The 21,544-nt window shown below is 43.7% G+C and overlaps 1 long non-coding RNA gene across 1 annotated transcript in view; it reads left to right on the top strand.

Moving 5' to 3' along the window:
* The window catches only part of LOC133273328 (uncharacterized), a 518,549-nt gene that overhangs the window by 442,347 nt on the left and 54,658 nt on the right, over window positions 1-21,544 (top strand). Inside the window, exon 6 of the long non-coding RNA XR_009744742.1 lies at window positions 16,042-16,093. This is a non-coding gene — a long non-coding RNA (uncharacterized LOC133273328). The remainder of the gene's footprint in view (window positions 1-16,041; window positions 16,094-21,544) is intronic.

Raw genomic sequence — 21,544 nt, 5'->3', positions numbered from 1 at the left:
AGAGCTTGCAGCTGAAATATCTTGAGACCTTTCCATAGAGCAGGGATCTTGCACCACCACTATGTATGCAGCCAGCATCCTTAAAAGGATCCCACAAGGAATATACATTTGCACATAGACACATACTTTCATTCAAGGTGCATATTGTGTTATTTTAGGTACTCACCAAATGGGATTTAAAGCCGGGAAAAAAAAAAAAAAGGAGACTTTTTCCATTCAGTTACATTTTCTGAAGTGCTGCAGATTTAGAAAGGCTGGATTTAAATGAAGTTACTACTAGATTTCTGAGAAAATCAATTGTGGTGTTATAAGAAATTGATGGCTAGATTTCAAGGTGAATTTGATCTAAAACTGAAATATCGACTAAGGCAATATTAAGATTTTGTTCTGTTCTCATTCTGGTGAAGTGGCATTTTTCACTGCACTGGGGTTTTGGCCTTTCCCTAAGCTTCAGATAATTTGCCACACATTTATTTTCAATATTAAAGTGCTATTTTTAAACCAGCAGTGCAAAGCAGTGGTTTTTATAGTAGCTATTACATAGTAAGGAGTTTTCTGTAATAAAATCAATATCATAGGATAAATACTGTGAGGTAGAATAAGAAGCTACTGATAATTTTGCCCATAGTAATCGTTTTTAGCATGACTGTGCTTTCCACAGGGTGATTTTTCTGATTGTATTTAACATGAATGAAGGTACATTCCAGAAGGTAACATAGCCTGGGATACTGTGACCAACGCAGGTGAAATAGCTGAGAGCAATATGAGAGCGCAGCGTAGGGGAAGGGTAACACTAAGATATGGAACTCTGGAAAGAACTCATTAGTCATATAGGGAATGTGGAAGTGGAGGGTAATTTATGACGTTATGGAAATAATAATATTAAGTGTTTCCCCCCAAAAGTTTTCTCTCAGGTTATTAAAAATCAAAGGTGCTAAATAAGATCATTTTAGCCGCCTATATCCCTGTTCCACGGTGGTTTGAAAGCCCAGGCTGTGCAGTGCATATTGTTCAGACTGCACCCTCACAGTTACATGAGCTCTAGAAAAGGCTTTTTGACTCCAGCCATTCGTTTGCACCATCCCACTACAGACCACTGCCTTCAGGTGTGCTGATACCTGAAGTGGTTTGGGTTATAAAACAGAGGGTTGTTTCCACCTCTTTGTATCTGTATATGCACACACGTCTTTGGAGCGTTCAGATTTCTGAGGTTAAGGATTATAATCAAAGTGACTTTTAGAAAGTGCTGATGTCAACCAGAAATTTACCAAGAGATGAGTGTTGCACCATTTCTAGGCATTGATGCCAATGGTACTGGGCCAGAATCTGCTTGGATTTGCTGTTTAGTGACACAGCAACTGGGCTTCAGTGTTAGAATGAACCATGAGCAAATGGGGTGACCAGCTGTCAACTTCTGCAAAGCCCATTAGGGCTCAGTGCCCTCAGGGAGGACACGTTGGATTTGGACACTCAGCCTCACTACTGGGGCTACAGGGAGTACTGGAGTCAAGTTCCTCATGGTCTCCTGTTTGGTGGTGGTGGTGGCATTGGAACAGTGTCCCCTCTTGGCACAGGGTGTGGGTACAGGAGTCTTGAGCTATCACAGAAAGCAGCCACTGACCGTCTGGCCTGTAACATATTGAAAAGGCAATTCCAATAACTCATTTTACAACCAAGTGATCATTTATCCCACTAGCAAAATCTGTTCAACTCTGGTTGTATAGGTTATACAGTAATAAAAGTTCAAGTATCCATAAAATTGCCATTGAACTGTAAATTAATGTGAGGTAAAGTTGTTGCCCAAGGGAATAACCAAGCTTCAGAAAGTTGTGTCCTAAATTAATTAATGCTGAGTTCCTCTCTGCCTGGGAGAAGAATGGGTTTCTGCTGCTCTTTGGTTGTTGAGCTCAGAGTTCTGTTTGCAGGCAGAAATTGCCATTGTCATCTCTGCCCACTTAAACAGAGAAGAGAAATCAAGAGAAGAGCCCAGGAAAATTTATGAATGAAATTACAGGGGTTTTCTTTCTTTCTGTCCTTTTGTGGTTTGTATTTTTTTTTGCATTCTGATATTATTGCTACATCTGTTTGAATGGATAGAGCTAACCCATGCTGCACCACTTCAGGCACCTTGTAATGGCCAAAGAGTTTCCTTTCTCCTTAAGCAAAGATGTGCATTTGCACTTCATGGTTGCTGACTAGTGGCAGGTGTCCCTGCCCATGGCAGGGGGGTTGGAAGTAGATGAGCTTTAAGGTCTTTTTCAACCCAAACCATTCTATGATTCTATGATCTCCCTGACCAGCATGGCTTGGCTGTCCTCTAACCCCTTACTTAAAACCTTTGTTTTGTGGATTTTGGGTTCTACTTCATTGTAAAAAGAAACCAGTGGTACTTGCAACCAGCTCAGTTTTAATTATTATGGATGAGGATTAATAAAAGAAAAAGGTACTTGGTCCCATTGCCTTGGGAATCAATTGCTTTTTAAGAAGCTGGCTAAAAAAAGCAGTTGGGGTACCCAGAGCTACCCGCTACAGTGTGGTCTGCAAAACACTGCTGCTGGATCTGCGTGCTGTTTCCACAACCGAGGAAGCACAGAACAGAGAGGAGCCATGTAATGAGGTGCACATAAACTGCTTGCTTCAACAACTCCTCCACAATGCTTCAACTATCGGGGTCTGTTGCAGCACTTGGAGGTGGTTGTTTATACAGGGCTTCAGAGCTGCCATATAAACCAGTGCTCCGTATGACCAGAAGACCACATAAGCTCTCTCCTAGATCTCTTGCTAACAAGCCTCAGAGGTTTGTATTGAGCAGCTGCCTCTGCTCACAGCAAGAACCTTTCCACAGAGTTTCTATCAGCGGCATCGCTGCCGGCCTGCCTGCCGGTGCTGTGCTCAGCTGACACAATGGCAAACAGCACTTCCCATCAATTACTAGCAGAAAAGAGGCACTGGTATTCCCAGTCACCCACCAAGCACCGCTCGTGGGCTTGACAGAGGATACGGGCTGAGGCAGCAGGAGTAGGACCTCCACAGCACCGCTGGTGGCAGCACGTTCAGTTAACAACAGTTAAAATGTTTTCCAGTCCCTCTTTTGCTTCTTGGCCCCTTTATTCTTTCATACACAGGTTGTTTGCAGTACTTTTCCCGACTTTTCGTTTACCATCTCTTCCTCTTTCCATGTCACTTTTGCTTTTTAGTGTTTTTCTCCCCTCATTCTCCTATTTTTTCTTTCTTTTCAGTCTCTATTTATTTCTTCTGCTTCACAGATTGTCTCTCTGCTTGGTTTTCTTTTTCCCGGCACTTACTATATTCCTTGTGTTTTTGCAGCTCTAATGCTAGCTTGTCTGCCAAAGAATAAATTCCTATTTATGGAAAATATATGCAGCTATATGCGCTGCTAAAACATCTTCAGACTGTTTGCTCACAGTCATCCTGCAGAGACAGCGTGACACTGTTGACACCAGAACTGAACAGCTACCACTACATTTACCACAATTAGAGCCAAATGGCACATCAGCACACAACTATGCAGCTTCTGCAATGTGCACATACAGGTTCAGGTGCATCCACCTGGATGTATCTTAAATGAGCCAACTCTTTCCTCCTCTGACAATGAAACAGAGCAGTTTGGGTTTATATGGGAGAATCCAATGGGTTAGACCTTTAGATGTAGTTATCCTACTCTTTGCTCACTGTTTGCTTTGCCCAGGAAGGGATAACAATTGGTTATGCCTGTGGAAATGCCTGAACTGGTCCATTGTCAACTCAAGTTATACTTTTAGAGCACTCCAGATTTGAAGCTCTGGGCAGAAGGTTTGATATAAGCTGATTCCTTGAGACATCTGTGACCTAAGAAAGCTCAGTATATCACAGTAGTTTCATCTTGTGCCTCTAGATTAGCATCGTAAAGCAGCAACACTCCAGGTATGGTACCTTTTAGAACATTCTTAGGTTTGCAGCATTGTTTCTTATTGAAATATGGTAACTGAAGGAGGTGAAATTCAAAGGCACAAAGGGTGGTTCTTCCATTGCAAGTCAATGGAAGTTGTGTGTCTAATTCCCATTTGTGCCTTTGAAAACACACACATCCCTGCTTTGCCCACGGCTTTCAATCTCACGCGCACACAAACACAAGCACCTGTTCAGCCTTCCACACACACGTTTTCATTTTCTCTCAGTGTCACAAACTTCCTACGGTAGCTGAAACATGTCAGGGATGGTTTTGTCAAATTGCTGAGACCGGGTTCTTCAGCTCCCACTCTGCACCTCTGGGGTGATCAGATCATGATGTTAGAGTCGCATAAGAGCTTATTAGCAGCTGTTGCAGACACTTTCTCTGTGCTCTGAAAACAACACCGAGAACAACAGCTCAGCTGGGAAGAGCATATGCAATAGCCTTTTAATCATTGCTTCAACTCGCCATGTCATGATGCGTAAGCTTTCTCATCAGTGAGGCTAGGAATGCAAAACCAGAGAACTTCTTCAATATTTCAAACACCTGCATCTTGTGAAGTGAATTTATGCTACCACATTAGAAAAAATAAAAGGGGGGGGGGGGGGGAAGAAAGGAAGAAAGAAAAATCTCTTGGATCAAAAGTGTCTCCTTATCAGGAAATGAAGGACAGGAACAAAAATACCCTCCTCCTCCATCTCCTCCTCTTCTTTTCCCACCTCAAACTTGATGATAAAATTCTGTAATCTGACAACCCCCTGCAAAATGATAGATGAGTATTTACAAACGGGGCTTTTCGATGCAAGTCTGCACTTTAGAATCTCCCCAACCCCAGCCTTGTGCAAGTTGTTAGACTCTGTCCTCTTTCCGTCACTATCTGTGCCACCCAGCTTTGCTGTCCTCCTTTATGGCCATGCGGAGGGGTACATGGGCAGCTGGGGGTGCAAATGCCAAGCTTCCAAGTCTGTTTATTCAGCAGTGGCAGGGCAGCCTGTTGCTGGTCACTAGGCTGAGATGTGCCTCCAGGCTTGGTGTGGGATGCTCTTCAGCTGTCCTCCGCAGCTCGCTCCGTTGCAGGCACAGTGATGAATTTGTTTCCTTTCGTAATAAGTCAGACAATAAGGATGTTGCTAAATCTTTTCTGGAGCCCAAAGGCAGGGCTGTTGGTTGATATTTGTTTGCTGTGGAGTTACGATTTGTATGACCCCCAAGTTGTCCCTTCACTCAAAAAGTCCAGTGTCACAAACTTGCGTGCTCTGCAGTCAGCGAAGGGAGCCGGGCAAGGTAAAAGTGGCCAGCAGATGTCTCTCAGGATATTCCTTTGCAGACACCACTCTCCCAACTCCCTTTCCTTGCTGAGCTTCCAGAAACTGGGCTTGGTGGGTTGTGAGAAATGCTGAATCTCGCTTCTTTGCCCCTTCTCTGCAAGTGTTACAGCCCCAAATGCATAGCTTTGTGATGCTGAGGTTTTTATAAGCCACAGCCTAAATGAAGGGAATGTTTTATAAAGATAAAGGGAAGGGATGGCAGCTTCTTTGTGTCTTCAGAGCATTTCATGAGTATTTGCAGCCTTTGAGCAAATGAAGCAGTGTCACTCATGCAATATCTTAGATCACTTTTGATTGAGAAAATCATGAACATTGCTGGGATTCTGCTTCATTTTGCATGGGAGAATTGATAGATGGCAGGAAAAACACTCTGTTTGCAGGTGCAGGCTGTGTCGACATGAGGCAAATCTGCTAATCAAGCTGTACCTGCCGAGATGCTGACAAATTCTTCCTTGGGTAGACTTGGCCTAAGTCTGAGCTCTTTTCTTTAGCTGGCTATAGATTATCATCTGTATCAGATAGAGAAACTGCAGCAGTGAGGATAAGTGGTTGCTCATGGCACTGAAGGAATTAGTTTTAGAGGTGAAAGCGGAAGGCTGGAGTCTCCTGGTCCCAGTCATGTTCACGCCAGACCGCTGCATTTTGGCTTGAATGGGGTTTAAAGCTCACACTTAGGTCACACTGAAGATGCACACACTATTATCATTTTGCAGGAGCTCTCCATTGGCATGATCCATGTCTTTGAGAATACAATAGTCCATCACCAATCCAATCATCTTCCTGTGACTGAGGGGTTTAGGCAATTATCAAAAAGGGGATGATTTGAATGTTCTATCCCTCTTGTGGAATTGTGTTTGGAATTTATCCGACGAGACAGGGAAGGGATTTTGTTTGTTTTGTTTGATCATTTCTTATCACAGAACTTTGTTTGACTCAAACCACAATGATACAAGCATTCAAACACCACCTTCAGATGTAATATTGATTTAGAAAACAGCAGTGCACAGCTGCTAAGCTTCACTGTTTCATACACAAGGTCTTCAATTCCCAACAAATTACTGGCATTTCTACCTATTTACAAATTAATGTTTCCTCTGAACCTTGTGCACTTCTTATTATTCCAGGCTGCTTTCTTCAGCTTCTGCTTAGAAACCTTGCGCAAGTGTGCATTATGCGGCGCTAGGGCAGCTTTAGAGCATCAGTTAAATTGGAGTTAAATAAGAAAAAAATCTAGATCAACGTTTATCCTTAGGCAAGTTATGCACTGAGTGAAATTAAACCACTATATGTACTTGTAGATTGAAGAATCAGAGGTGGAGGATGGGTCAGAAACACTAAGATCAAAGTTTTCTTCCTTTGAAAAAGATCGCTTTGAAAAGCCCCCATGCCACCTATTCTGCTTGTTAATGTTTTGACTGCAAGTGTCTGGCAGTGCCATCATCAGCAGAATATTGTTAAAGACCCTTCTATTTTTGTGTGTGTGTGTGTACGTGTGTGTGGAGCTGACTCTAATAGCAAAGCAATGGATCCTTAGCAGCCTCTGGTATATGTCTCTTAAGGGAATATTTTTGTTAATTGCAAATATTTGATTGACAAACATGGGATGCAATTAGTAGGCAGGCACAGTAGGAATGTGCAGTGAACTGGATCTCTGAACCAACAGATCTCAACTCTCTCAGCTTGATCTGAAATAGGCTAGAGCATTTAAACCATATGTTTCCCTCAAACTTTTTCTTTCCTCTGAAAATTCCTTATTTCCCCCAACTAACCTTCTCTCACTCCCTGCACCAAGGGAGCTAATTCATCTCCTATGATCACGTCAAGTAAAGACAGAAAATTCGACACAAGCTTCAGACTTATGCTGCTTTTTGACCATGGCAGTAAAAATTAATGTGGACAAGACTGTACATGCCAGTTGTGCCTTCCAAAAGCCCTAGGTGAAAGAGAATACAATCTAATTTAACTTTAGACATTTTGAGCTTAATGGTCTATTTAAACAACCTGGTACCATCTGACTGCGTTTATCAATTATATTTCTTTCTATTTATACAGAGCAGTGTCTTTCTGGCTATAATTAAAACTTATCGAGATAAATTGTGCTCAGATTGGGTGGCACGAGAAGGAATTCAAAGGATTTCAGTGGTTTTATGTGTTCTTCATACAAAAAAAAAAACATTGCTCTTAAATCTTGAAGGGGAAATAGGTTTTCATAATTAGAATAACCTAATTGCAATAGTTCCCATAATTACAGCTAAGAATTACCAACAGGAAATGCAGTGTGGTCTTCTGACTGAAGTGTTGGCGACCCAGAGAAGAACCCTTCTTAGGTAAGCAATGCCTCTTCCCCTAGGGAAAGGGTGCTCACTTCCTGCTTCTTATGACAAGGGTCATCGGCAGGAAAACTGCCTCTGAGGTATTCCTCAGTTCTTTGGGGCTTCAGGTGGTTCCTGCTTGTTCTTTGCGGTGTCAGAATCATCTCTGCAATAGCCCCACATGACGTCACACACTGAGCATTGCTGTTAGTTTTTTACAGCTAAACTCCAATAAGAGTTTTCTCAGTCGTTGGGGATTATGGACCCCATTTGGCAACTTCTTCCAGTCTGAGTATTTGCATGGGCAAAGCAGCAGAAGTTAAACACCTTTCTGCACCGGTATCTGTGGCGTGTTTGGTTGTGTCGTCAAGGAGTAATCGGAGGAGGATGGAGAGGTCAGTCTCTCCTCTCTCTTATTTTGCACATGGCATTCACCGATTTCACCATAACCTAATTGTACTCGTGAAAGTCCCAAATCCCTGCGCGCTCTCTGGCTGTACTCACACGCGTAACGTGAGGTTGTATGTACCTACATCCCCACACTGCATTAGAGCATGCATATTTATACAATCACATGGAGGGGCTAATGAAGCGTTGCTCATTTTGGAAGGGCCCGATCCCGCACCATTTACTCCTGCTGGGGACTACTCATGTGATTAAGGCTGACTCACATAAGTGTTGCAAGATCCAGCCTTTAATTTGCAAATCCCAGTAACGGTATGTGTTAATCAGACACTTCATCAGTGAAAAGAGTGCTAGATCCGTAGTAGCTGTATGGTAAGGCTATAAATATAAGCTAGAGTTCTTTAAAACTTCCTGACAGCGTTTTGTCCCTAGAAGGGAAAATGTTCATCTCGCTGCTGAGTCCTGCACTGAAGATTTCAGATCAGTTGTAAGCAGCCCCACAGAACTAACAATAAAGTCATTTCTATCTGTAACATTTCACACCGTGTATTTGTAACCTTCTTACTGAAGCGATATTTAACAGATAGGTTAATATTTAACCTAGTAAAAATACTCTTTTTACTAGGTTTGGGGCTGTTCATTAGAGGCTGTAGCAACAGGACAAGGGGAATGGGTTCAAACTTAAACAGGGGAAATTTAGGTTAGATATAAGGAGGAAGTTCTTTACTGTGAGGGTGGTGAGGCCCTGGAATGGGTTGCCCAGGGAAGTTGTGAATTCTCCATCCCTGGCAGTGTTCAAGGCCAGGTTGGACAGAGCCTTGGGTGACACAGTCTAGTGTGAGGTGTCCCTCCCCGTGGTAGGGAGTTGGAACTGGATGAGCTTTAAGGGCCCTTCCAACCCAAACCATTCCATGATTCTATGATTCTATTTTTACATGGGTCAGTTAATGAAGGCCCATTGCAAACCCGCAATAACTCAGGGAAAGCTTCCTGGCAAATACCTTTGGTGTGGCAGAGTTATTTTAAACGCTGATCCAGGTGCACGCTTGGATTTGTCAAGGTTGCCTTTAGGGAGGACCGGTCCCCTATAGATAATTCTTTTCTCACACTGGAGCCGTTGTTGCGTCTTTGTGTTCAAGTGCTTGACAGAAAATGTCCACAGTTAGGCTGTGCATAATGTATACTGTCAATTTGTAAAATCTTTCAATGTGTCTGTGTTGAAAGAGGGACTTTGTCGCAGGTTTTCAGTTCGCAGCTCCACTGTTACCGTTTTGTCATGTTAATGCAATTCACTTAAAAGATGGAAATTGTCCTTAATTAATTGAGGAGGGAGATTATCATTGTGCTGAACTTGTAGGCAGCGTGCAGAACAGTACTGACACCATTTTGGTGAATACAGGTGATGAATGGTGTTGACATGAACGGCTGCAGTTACACAGTGTGCGTATACACAAATTATACCGCCATGTGTGTTCCTCTGTGTTATGAAAGCCTTTTGTTTATATATACCCAGCTATACATTTACACATTATGTAAATAAACACACATATGCCCATGCAATTTAATTGAATATATGGCTGTGGGTTAAGAGGCATGTTACTCTGATGAAAAACATCTTATGGTAGGGAGTAAAAATATTTCCGACGTGCTTTTGAGCCTCCTGTGGAATTTAAGAAGGAACTGCAAAGATTTCTTTAAGGTAGTGGTTCAAATAGTTGAATAGGAAAGCAAGTGTCTTCCCAAAGCTTGAAGCCATTGAATGGCAAGTTTCATCTTTATTCAGTTAGGAGCTTTCCCGTCGGTCTTTGGTATAAGCAAAATGGGGTTTGTTTTGAATTAGGTGCGTACTTTTAAGGCAATGTGCAAGAAATTATGCATGTAGATTAGTCTTTCCAACCACAAATCCCCCAAAACCAACCCAAGCAGCTCAGGGTTCAATGCAAAGTTGCCCCAGGTGCATTCAGTCAGCCTTGGGGGTGCAGTATGGCTCTTTGATGTGCTAAGAGAGGCCCTAAGCAATGGGCTTGTGGTGCCTCCTTCCCACTCTTCCAGGCTGTTGATGCTGCCGTGGCATGCCAGGCTTGGAGGGGGCCAAGGAGGTTGTCTCTCACTGGAAAAATGCCTTTAGGAGCTGCAGGAGGTGGTGAACCCACTGCTGAGCCCCACTGGAGGGGCAGCTCTTGCTGGACCTCCATCTGGGGTTGCATTGCATGTGATGCACCTTCTCCCTGGTCCTCATTTGGGATCGAGGGGGTCCTGTGGGGCAGTGCTATCTGTTCATCTCAGTGTAGGGACCACAGGCCATGCCGCAAGGTGCCGCGTCGCGCTCCGGCAGAGCCCAGATGCCTGTGTCTGCTGCCTCACAAAGAAATCTCTTCCTCTGCTTCTTGTTTGTTGTTTTTCCCCCTCCGTCTCAGGCACTCAGCCGGGGTGCGTCTCCTCCAGCTGTTCTGTGACACCACGCAGCCATCAAACGCTGGAAACCCAGATCAGAGAGCAGCAGTGACAGGCTCCCCGGTGCAGGCAGGCCAGGTCCCAAACCTATTGTTCATACGAGAACGCTCAGCAGAGTGACTTGACAGGTTTTTAAAACACTCAAAAACTTCACCAGGAAGTTTTCTTCCTTTTCAACCCTTTTCCCTTCAGTCTGCCTCAAGCCAGATGCAAACCCTGGGCCATTTTAGCTATTAACAAAAAGGGGCTGATTGTCGCTTCTCGACACGCGTACACACACGTACACACGGATAATCAGGTGTGTGAGAATCAGCAATCCCTCTGCATGCAAAGGCTGACGCTGTGATGCTTTGTAGCATTCAGACCCTGTGTTCTGAGCGTTTTTGTTATCGTCGCCTGATAAATAAACAGCCCTAAAATTACAGAACTTATTATGGTAATTGAGAGAAGAAAAGGAAATGCAAACCCTGCCTCGCTATCTATTACATTGCCACTGCTAAAGTTGCCTAAACCTGTGCGACTCAAATGATATTGTAATATTAGCCTTCTTTCTTTTTTTCCGCAATGATTGTTTTCTGTCCATCTCAAGCTGGATGTCAGTTCATTTAGATTTACATCAAGTAGTAAATTAAAATAATCACTCAGCAAACACTCTCAGCTCAGTTTTCTTTTTCAGTCAGGAGTTGCGAGAGATGCTTGAAGCATTCAAGCAGAAAATATTGCTGTCTAGATATTTGTCCTCTGGGTGATAAAGGAGGCATTGTCTTGGGACCCACTCAGGCCTCAGAGCTGATAGTAGCTGTGCATCACAGCTGTGAAGTGCGCTTTGTTATGTGTCTGAGGATTAGGGTTCAGGACCTTGTTTTTCTTGAAATACCAGACTGATCAGAGCTGCATATGTTCAGGGGAAAGCAGAGGTCGATGGTTCTCTGTCCACATTTTTACTAGATTATTTTTGGACAGAACTCTGGGAGAATACCCTGCAGCTTAAACCATCCCAAGAGTTTTTCATATTCTGCATTATAACCATCATGGAAAACAAAAAAAAGGGCTGTAGTTTTCTCTATCTGCATTTGAAACAAAAGACGACAGCATCACAGGCACTCTGGGCTTTGGACCCACGCTGGAACAGGCTGGATTTTGCTCCTTTGTGTTCCATTTACAGTACAGCTGCCCATTTAGAAGCACAAATGCACCTTGGTATAATAACTAAATCCAAATAATATCTGCCCTTAAGGATAGCACAGTCAGTCTACAGATAGACAGTTAATCTTAAAGTGAGGGTGGAACTGGGGTGCTGTACAGAGCAAGGCGGGGGGGGGGGGCACAAAAAAGGGTTGTTCTGTGTCTCTAAGCTGTCTGCTTCAGAAAGAGAGGATGGGGGGGGGGGGGTCTATTAAAAAGAATAATCTGAATATTCTTTCCCACCCCAGAAAACAAAACATGTTTATTCTGGCAAATAAGATGTGTATAGAAGCACTCTTAGTGAAGATGCTACCCTGAATTAAGGTCTATTACAGTCAGTGAGTTGAAGTCTGAGTAAAGACTTTGGGATGTGGGCTCTAGATGGCAGGATTTGTGGCCACACTGTCATCTCACTTAAGTTGGTGTGGTACCACAGAAGCTAACTGGGTTTTACTGGTAAACCAAGGACTATACGCGGCACTTTTGTTGCAAGTGGATGTATATGTATGCATTGCAAAGTCAACTTTCGGTGTCGATCTGAATCCATCCCTTCCAGAATGGCGCCCTGATCAACAGGCAGAATATTGCCTTTGAAATCATTAGTGTTAATCATCCAGCCCCACTGAGGGGATGGAAGTGAGAGCACTATTTGCCCATATGCAGTATAAGACCTAAGGATTAGTTGGCGGATATTTCTCTGCTTGAAAACCCATCAGTAGGCACAACTTTTAACCCCACCAAACTTCTGCATAAAGGGCCACCCTTACATCTTTACTTTTAAAGCTAGGCCAGCATGGAAAATGTCTCCTTCTGTCATTCAAAATACAGAGTTACATGCCAAAATTATCTTGGCTTAAGCCTCAGGTCTGGAATTACCTCCCTCCCATGGAGTAGGGCATGTGTTCCACCTCAGCTAGGGGAAAAGCCTGAATGATGCCTGCAAAAGGAAGCCTGGCTTTAGTCTTTGCTCAGTCCTTCCAGCCAGCCCTCTTCCACAGAGCCCAGCACTGGGCTGTATACCCCTACCATGGCTCCTCTTTCAGGCTTCAAGTCAGTGGGGTGGCTCAGGTGCTCCTCTCTCCATGGAAAGGTGAGCTTGGAGCTGTGCTCCAAAGCATTCGGGAGGCCATCTGAGACATTAGCTTGAGTTTAGTGGGTTTAATGAACGGTGTGAGATTGCCAGCATGACAGGGCACAAATTAAGCTCTAGGCTCCCAGTGTAATTATACATTTGTGTTCTCATCCTTGGTATCGCTGAACGTCCTCCTGCTCTACTGCCCTGCCGTGCACCTCTTGCAAGGGTTTATGCTGGGGAGGGGAAGTGCATGGACCAAAGCAGCGCCAAATGGTTTCTTGTTACATCGCCTTCTGCCTGGCAGAACTGATTTGCTGCATGTGTGCATTTCTGCCTACAGAAAGCTGGCATCAGATGAAGGCATTTATCATTGGAGATATGCTAATAGCAAACCTTCCAAAAAATCAGAGAGGAGCAGTCACTGTCTCATTTGGTTAAAGTAGTCTTTCATATTTAGGAATTTTCTTTCGCTTCTATTTCCTCCTTTCTTAGGAAATGACCATGGGGTACTGACCTATGCCTTCACGCTCATAGAAATCCTCTCTCTCTGCTTTGTTTGTCCTCTGGCTTCCCCCCCAACCCCAATTTTTGCTTTTCTTTTTTTGCTGCTTTGAAGAGGTTTGGTTTATCCTTCCTCCCTCATGCTAGCACAGCTATCCATCAGTCCTCTTTTCTCCTTGTGTTGTTGATACTGATGGGGTCCCTTTATTATGGTGTTTTCTGTGTGTTTCCCTCCTTCTAAACCAGTTTCACCTTCTGTTTGTCTGTCTCGTATTTCCTCTCTTCTGCCTATATCCTGGCAAAACATCTTCGTGGTGCCACTTACTTTTCCTCCCTAATCCCTCTCCACAGCCCTCAGCTCTGATTCCCTCTGCACTGCAGAGACTGGTACCTCCAGTGATGCTTTCCCAGTGCCCCTGGGTTTGGCTCCGGTCCCTTCCTACCATCCCTCTGCTCTCCCTGGGTCCGTCACTCTCTGTAACAGGGTGACACAACCAGTACTCACAGTGTCAGAGGCAGAGCACTGTGGCACGATGGTCTGAGCAGCTCCCACTGCTCAAACACCAGCAATACACACTGGGCAAGGAAGGACCTGGCCAGCAGCAGGAACATCCCTTTTCAGCTAGGTCAGCCCCACTAACGTCAAGGAGCTCTCTCGTGACTTTTGGTGGATTTTGGGGTAAAACCACAAATCAGCTGCTCTCTCAAACCTAGGAGCAGAAGGAGGATTCCCTCATTGATTACATTAGAAAAAAGAGAAAGACAATCTCCTGAATGAAGGAGAAGGAAAACCTGCCAGGGCAGAAGGCAGCTACAGCCTCTAGCTCCTTATGCAAACTCATAGCACTGAAGAGAGTTAGAGGCAGAGTCGTGAAACCTTCCCCTGCTGGCATCTACTCCCTCTGCTTGAATGAAGGAGGCAGAGGGATCGAGATATTTCAGGGTGAGGTGTTTTGCAGGTGGAAACTGGCATAGCAGTAATTTCATTATCTTTGTGCATTTGCATCAGCTGAAAATCAAGTCTCAGAGTTTTATCTGGGTTGAGTTAATGGGAAAATGTACAAGCATTGACACAGGCATATCATGATGCTTACTGAAGTTATTTGAAGCACACATCATTTTCCAGATATCTCAATACTAATATGAATGTGGGATTGCTGAAATTATCAACATATTGACCTAAAGCCCTATGCAAAATGAGACACTTCTGTTTGTGAGTGGTGCGGCGCGGGGTGTTTCTGCTGTTGTCACCAATCGCTGCCATCCAGGTCCAGCATAAATCCAAGCACTGAAAGGGGGAATCCCCCTAGATCTTGGCAATAAAAAAATAGGAAACAAAAAAAGAGAGAGAATTTCCTGACTGCAGGAAAAGAACTGCTGGGGTAGAAGGTTACCGAGGCCTCCGGCTCCTTGTGTGTAGCTGAAGAGAGTATTCAGAGAGTTCAAACACAAGTAGGAGATCTCCGAGTGCAGGAGACAATCAACATAGTACGAGGTGAGAGAATTAAGCACAGAGCAGAAGGGCAGTTACCCCGTGTGCATCCATTCCCAGCATGAGAGGTAGCCAACAAATCCTTGAAAGAGCCGTCTTACAAAAGCTTCATTATAAGCTCTTGCTAATTTGAGAGATGTCAGGAATGGCAATGTTATTTTCCACTCGGCTGCTGGGATCTCTGTGTGTATAGCTGATTAGATGGTACCTTCTGAAAAAGTAAGGTCTTTTTAGTGCCTGGCTGAATGGCAACACCTTGGTGTAAATAGATGATAGTTGTAATGTCTTTATTATACAACAAAACCTCAGTGTTGTGGCTGCTGCTATGAGGCATAAAGAGCTATGCCTGTTTTCTGCTGTAACTGTGTTAGATTCACATCAGGATAACCCATTCCCAGTGTCTTCCTGCTGGAGATGGGCTGAGAACCACGGGGTCTCTGAAGTACCTGTTCTAGTTCTAGTCCAAGATTAGGACATACTGAGTATGCAAATTGTAGGCAAGACCAAATGCCTGGTATCTGATGTTTTCCTCCCTCCTACAACACAAATGTTATCTTGATACTCTTCTAGAGCTTGCTTGGCGATAGTGGGATCTCATGGTGATGGTGGGATATCACGGGGCATACAAAGTCAGCGCTTTCTGAGTATCGCCATGCATATTCCAGACTAAAAGGACTGCTGAAATGACAATCTTAGCTGCAGCAGCTACCTGGAAATCTAGAGGCCATTGTGTTCTTATTTCATCTGTTGCTAGTCAGCTGGAAAGCCCAGTGACCTATGAGTAATGTGGTCATCCCAAACTCATGCTGATAAAACCTTTACACTACCGCCTCTTGCTATCTCTCCCTTTCTATCTCGCTGAGATGTTCTGATCCAATCTTGACTTCCTCTGAGGTAGGGCATTCTGTTTTAATGCCCTACCCCCCTCGGAGAGCCAGAGAGAAATGATTTTGAGTTGTTTTTTTGTTGTGTTTTTGCCTGTTAGACTCGTCTGCGGAGCTTTTGTGCCAGTGAGAAAGGATATGACTCTACAACCATAGCCTCAGGGCCCTTTGAGACATTGCTCCTCTCAGTACTGGCTGCTATTGAAGGCATCGCAGAAGAATTTCCAAATCCCAGAGTATCAGTTTGGTTCTATGGGCAGTAAAGCACCAAGTGTAGCTTAGGGCAACCTTGAACTGGGAGAGAGCAAAGCTCAGTTGTTCTTTACTCTCCCCACCTTCATGGCCATACTATGCGCATCCTCACGCCGCTGGGCAGTCAGTCTACGTGGCATATCTGTTATCCTCTCTGTTTGTTTGCACCACTAATGAATATTTCTTGCTTATTCCTTACAGATCAGTGTAGTGGATTTGTACAGCTGAGGGACAACTATCCGTGAATTTCCAGGTATTTCCTATTTCTTCTGTCTGTATGATCCTGCCACAACTGTGGTTAAAAGAGGAACTCAGTGGCAAGGCCACATCTTGTCCCAGTAGAAACAGTCCCACTTTTTGACTGGACAAGGTCCTCATCTATTTCTCACCTTCTTAAAGGGCTAAGATTTACTTTGGATTTTTATAACAGATTTTAAAATGCTTCCTGTTTACACTAGCTCTGCTCCTTTAGTTGAGAAACTCCAAATTGAAATAAGCAAGTTCTACAGTGGGGATCTACAGAAGAGCATTAGGTGCAACGGTTTGAGGAGCACCATACCATGACCACATTAAGCCCCCAAGCCCAGGGCCGTAGATTTGCATGCTACCTGGCAAGGTTGTTCAAGACACAGCTTTAGAGAGTCAGATAAAAGCAGCCCCTTTTCCAGCTTGGCACTCAGCCATCCTTGATGTGATAATGTGGGTATTGTAAGCTCCTTGGGGCAGGGACTGTGGCTTTCCATATGCCTTGAGTCAGTCCAAGATTGTGGCTAGCATTCTGTGAACCAAAGCTAATAAATCAAAGCCAGGTTTTTCTCATGTGCTTCAAAACCTACTCCATTTTGGAACGAGAAAACCCCGTACAGCTCACTGCAGGCTTTGTCAAATTATTCCTCCCCTTCACACTTGGACTCTTCTTCATTTTCCACACACTTAATACTCACCCAGCTCCTTTCTGTAACTGGCAGCTGATCCAATTACACACTAGAGGTAGAAATACTGAAGTCTTACAGTTCAAATGTGGAATGATATGCATAGTCACTTTGTCACTCAAATCCTTTAAAAAAAAAAGAAGGAAAAACCAGACTAGCTGGCCACAATTAAGGCAGAAATTGGAGCACGCAGTTAATATCTCCGTGGTTCGCCAATACTGGGATGTCATAAGTACCAATCAGGAAACCAGAGCCATGTGGCTTCCCAGATAAAAACACTGGCTTTTTACTTCTGGGGCTCCAGTTCAAATCCAGCTTAAGGTTCTAAATTAAATGAGACCCTTTAACCCGTGCCAGAACAGACGATCCCTCCAGGTCAGAGCTGAGGGTCTTGGCAGGTCAGTGTGATGAAGCTTCTATTCTGTTGCCTTCAGCACACTTAATGGCATAAACAGAGGAATTAAGGTCCAAACCCTGCCACAATGCCAAGAAGCCATAAGTGTGTGGTCACCAGCGCCCAGATACAGAGGCATGGAAAAAGAAAAACCTGAATGATCAAAGGACATGAATGTAGGCAGGGTTGGGTCAGGGCACTGTAGGTCTTGCTGCTGCTTTCTGCAGTGAGGCATTTCATCATAATGGACTCCTCTGCTGCTCACAGGCGGTAGCATCTGAAAGGCAGGCTACATTTGGGGTCAGATGGATGGTGCTGTGTTCTGCCTGAGCTGTTTTCTGGGCTCCCTGATTCACTTCCCATTGCATTAACAGGATAAAACTGTACAGTCAAATGTGGGATCCCAGTGGCACCATCAGCATGTGCAGCTCTTGGACTGTGTTAGTTCCCCTGTGCAAAGTTGTGCCAAGAGAGAACTTGTTCATTATAGGAAAGGATCCCAGTCACTTACTAGGGATAATAACGAAGGCCCAGTAATAATGACTCACTTTGAATTAGATGGTAAGTTAGAATGTAGCTAACAGATACTCCCTGCTTGCCGTGTTGGCGTTGCACTGCTGTGTGTGTAGTGGCCTTATTTTGTTCCTGCTTCCAGAACTGGGGAATTCTGGTTCAGTTTCTCAGCTGGATTTCTGTTCAGGGTTTTGTTCAGAGCTTGAGTTCAGCAGAACAAGCTTGTACAACTGCATAGCAGGAGCGAAGGATCTACCCCATTTCCAAAACCATAGGAACCTTCAAAGCCTCCAAGCTCCTCCAGCTCCCACCAGAGAGCAGGAGCTGAGAATCCCATATGACAAAAACCAAGGAATAATTAAAACCCTCCTATTTTGCCCAAAGAATTCCTTTGTTCGAGGTATGTAAATGTCTTTGCCCGCTTGTAAATTATTGCATTTTTGATAGTTCCTTAGCTCAGTAATCTGAGTTTGGGAATAGAGGAGTCTGAAAGGAGGATTCCTGTGAAACAAAACACCTGTCTTTCAGTCAAGGCTAAATTGACAAGCAACAATTTAGTTGTCTAAACTCAGAGCTTTCAGGATTTCAGACTACATAAATGTCAAGATGCCTAGGTAGGGCTCAAAGGTGAGCGACAGTGTAGGCAAATATACATTGGAACTTCAATTATCCAAACCCTGATAACTCTCAGTTACCTGAAGTTGAAACATGTCTTCCCTCACTTCTTAGTTTCTACAGTTTTTTAATGTGAAATCCCTTTGTACTGAATCACCAGCATAGTCTGTAAACTTTTCAGAGCGCGTCTCCTGAGGAGCTTAGTGTGTCTGCCAGATCGCAGCATCAGCAACCCCTTTCTGACAGAGCCTGTAATTATCCCTTCATGTTACCTGTTACATTTAGATAGAAGTATTCAAATAAATAAATCATCGTTTTCATCCTTGTTGTCTCCAGCTACATTCCACTCCTCCATAGGCATGGTGTCACTGAGGCACCCTTCGTCCTAATACAGAGCGTGTGCATGCACTGAAATGCCATTCTTTGATGATTCCTTGGAGGGAGATTGTCCCCTGTAATTAGCAGCTGGAGAATAGAATGGGCACTGCTAGTTAACAGAATTCACCATCAGTGGGCTGGGTTTCATGGACCAAATTCTTCCTTTCCTTGCTCTCCTGCAACATCTTCGACATTGACTGATGTCCAAGAGCCAAATATGCCTCAGTTGCCATAGTTCTGGAGCTTAAAAGCTGCTGAAAATCAAATCAAGACCCTTCACATGTTCCTGACTTCAACAGTTGGTTTTCCCTACGTCGCAGTTACTTTTGAGAGGGGTTGTTGTGATTTATTTCAGTGGTAGCAGTTCACACTTACAGGTCCCTGCACCAACCATAGAACTAAATCAAAAAGGTTTGAGTGGCAGAAGAAAATGTCTGGCAAGAAAGTATGTGAGGCCTCTTCATCTCCTTTTGCACCTTTATATTTTCAAGCCTTATTTTCACCCCCTTCCTGACTTACATTTGCCACTAAGTTTCTCCCAGCACTTTGTAACATCTCATGTGTATGGCAAACAAGCGGTGAAGGGAGTCCCTCTGCTTTTCTCCTTGCTCTTCAGCAAGTGTTTTTCCTCTTTATCCTTCAGGGGAGGATTCTAAAACAGAATAAGGATGGGAGATTTTTGTTTCATCCCCGACAGCAAGGACTCTGGGGAAAAGAGCTCTGAGTAAGCCAGCGTGGTGGGGAAACCATGCTGCAAAATGAGAGATGGCACACGCTAATCTGTGCCGTGGTGCAAGTGTAGTCTGCAGTGGAGGGTTTTGGGGTAGAATGAGGCCCCTAAACAGTAACCTGTCCCCCATAAGGAAGAATAAAGGTATTTCTAGCCAGGTCAGACAGTCTGCTTCCCCTTAGCTGAAGGCAAAGAGCCTGATCCTACCAGAACAAATGGCATAAGACATGGAGGATCCAGCATCACGCAGGGGAGCAAAATCCTTTTCTCCATTGAAAGCAGAGTTGCACAAGTGAACTAGAAGGCAAAATGCAATCTGGTTTCATCTGTTGCTTTGACTAGGAATGGGGAGAAGAGAAAATTAAGTGGGGATATTAAATTGTAAGTTTTGTGGTTAAAAAGACATCTTATTCTGACAGCAAACTAATACTGCAAAGAAAATACACCAGAATACAGACCAGCCAGTGCCCATTGAGGAATATTGAGGCAGTTCTAGTGTCCGAGGTGTTCCAGGGTGACCAAAATCTCAAGTAAGTTAAAGTTGCATTTTAATTGAGTTACACAATGACATCAATTTAACCATTAGTAAACAGCAGCAATTTTGTGCAATGCTTTAAATTACATTTCCCACATATGCATTTAGTTGAAATTTATGGAGATGGTTATTTATGTTAATAAAATAATTAAAAGCAGTTATTTAAGACTAACTATGAAATAGCTGTGTAACTACCTATATTAATAAGACAGTTAGTTAAGGGATAATGTCTATTGCTTTATAGTGTAATTGCAATAAACAGCTGCTGAGTTTGATTAAGAGCTGAAGTGGAGCTAAAGTGTTTGAGCAATCTCAAAAGCTATTTGTTGTAAGTGTACTACAAAGCAATAGCGATTATTCCTATTATACAAGAAGCCATAGCATAAACATTAAAATATAACTCCTTAGAATGATGCTTGTTTTCTTGGGTTTATTGAAGCATCTCCTTGTGAATGGTGGGGCTAGAGAAGAAGAGCTTTAGTGGAGAAGAGGGTGGCGGGGGTGGGTAATAATCTGGTTGAACACAGTTTTGTTCATACCCAGATTCACTCCTGTGTGAGCACACACCTAAGTGCTAGGAGGGGCACAATCTGTGCCTGCAAGCTGTGTTTTCTCAGGGGTGGCATCCTTTGAAAATCTCTAGCTGGATCCCTTTCAAATTTAACAGAAAAACTTCATCCTTGGCCCCAGGTCTGACCTGGGAACTGCTTCAGCTTTTCGTTGCAGTATTAAAAGGGAGAGTTGAGCATATAGTAAAAATCCTCCTGCAACTTCATCTATGAAATGGCTGCTGCTGGTCCATAACTCCATCATTAACACATGAAACAGACACCTCCTGGTCCCCAAGCGTATCCTGCTTTATGGCACTGACACATACCTAAACCACAGACCATTAATTTCAGTGGGATCAAGTAAGCAAATAGGCATCACTTGTATTGCCGTTGTTATTTACAAACTCCATATCCTCCTGCTTCTGGGCAGTGGACTCAAGACATTTGCCTTTAAAATTTCACTATATTAGGATCTAACAAGCATTGTTTCAGGAAAGAGGTGCTTAATTACTTAAAAGCTGTTTTATTTCCCCTTTTATTTGAGAGCAGCTTTGAATGGTGAACTCTGACACGTTGATTGAGGCGCAAATGGACATGAGTAGACTGCCTTTTGCTGCTTCTAGTTCATGCACCTCTATGGCTGTATTAACAGTGAAGATCTCACAGAGACCAACAGTGCTATGAAATGCTGCCAAGCAACGTTTTACCAATAGAGATCTTGCATATTCATGGGTTTGTAGTGCACTAGGTTGAGCAAGTCCTAAATTAAGATTCTGGGGGAATAGAGGGCAAGAATGTGCCCTGGGTATCCTGCCTCAGGTCCTGAGCTCCTTCTCACATTGTTGGCACTTGGGAATCACTCAAGCAAGCTCTCACTTTCCAAATATCAGTGGGAAAGACAGGTGAATCCATCACTGCAGTAAACCAGGCTCTGTGAATATGCACCAAAATCCATTTGATCAAACCCCACTGGTTCATTTGCATCAAGGTTGTAGGGGTTTCACGTAGAAATGCAAAAAGTTCAAAAGGCAGAAAGAAAGGTGTTAGCAGTACAGT

The sequence above is a fragment of the Pezoporus flaviventris genome, unplaced genomic scaffold (assembly GCF_033815535.1).
Source record: "Pezoporus flaviventris isolate CSIRO_AGI_PZ_B2104156 unplaced genomic scaffold, CSIRO_AGI_Pfla_v1 ptg000031l, whole genome shotgun sequence".
In the NCBI taxonomy this organism is placed as follows: domain Eukaryota; kingdom Metazoa; phylum Chordata; class Aves; order Psittaciformes; family Psittacidae; genus Pezoporus; species Pezoporus flaviventris.
The sequence above is the reverse complement of the archived record's forward strand: the minus strand, read 5'-3'. Positions and strand labels throughout refer to the sequence as shown.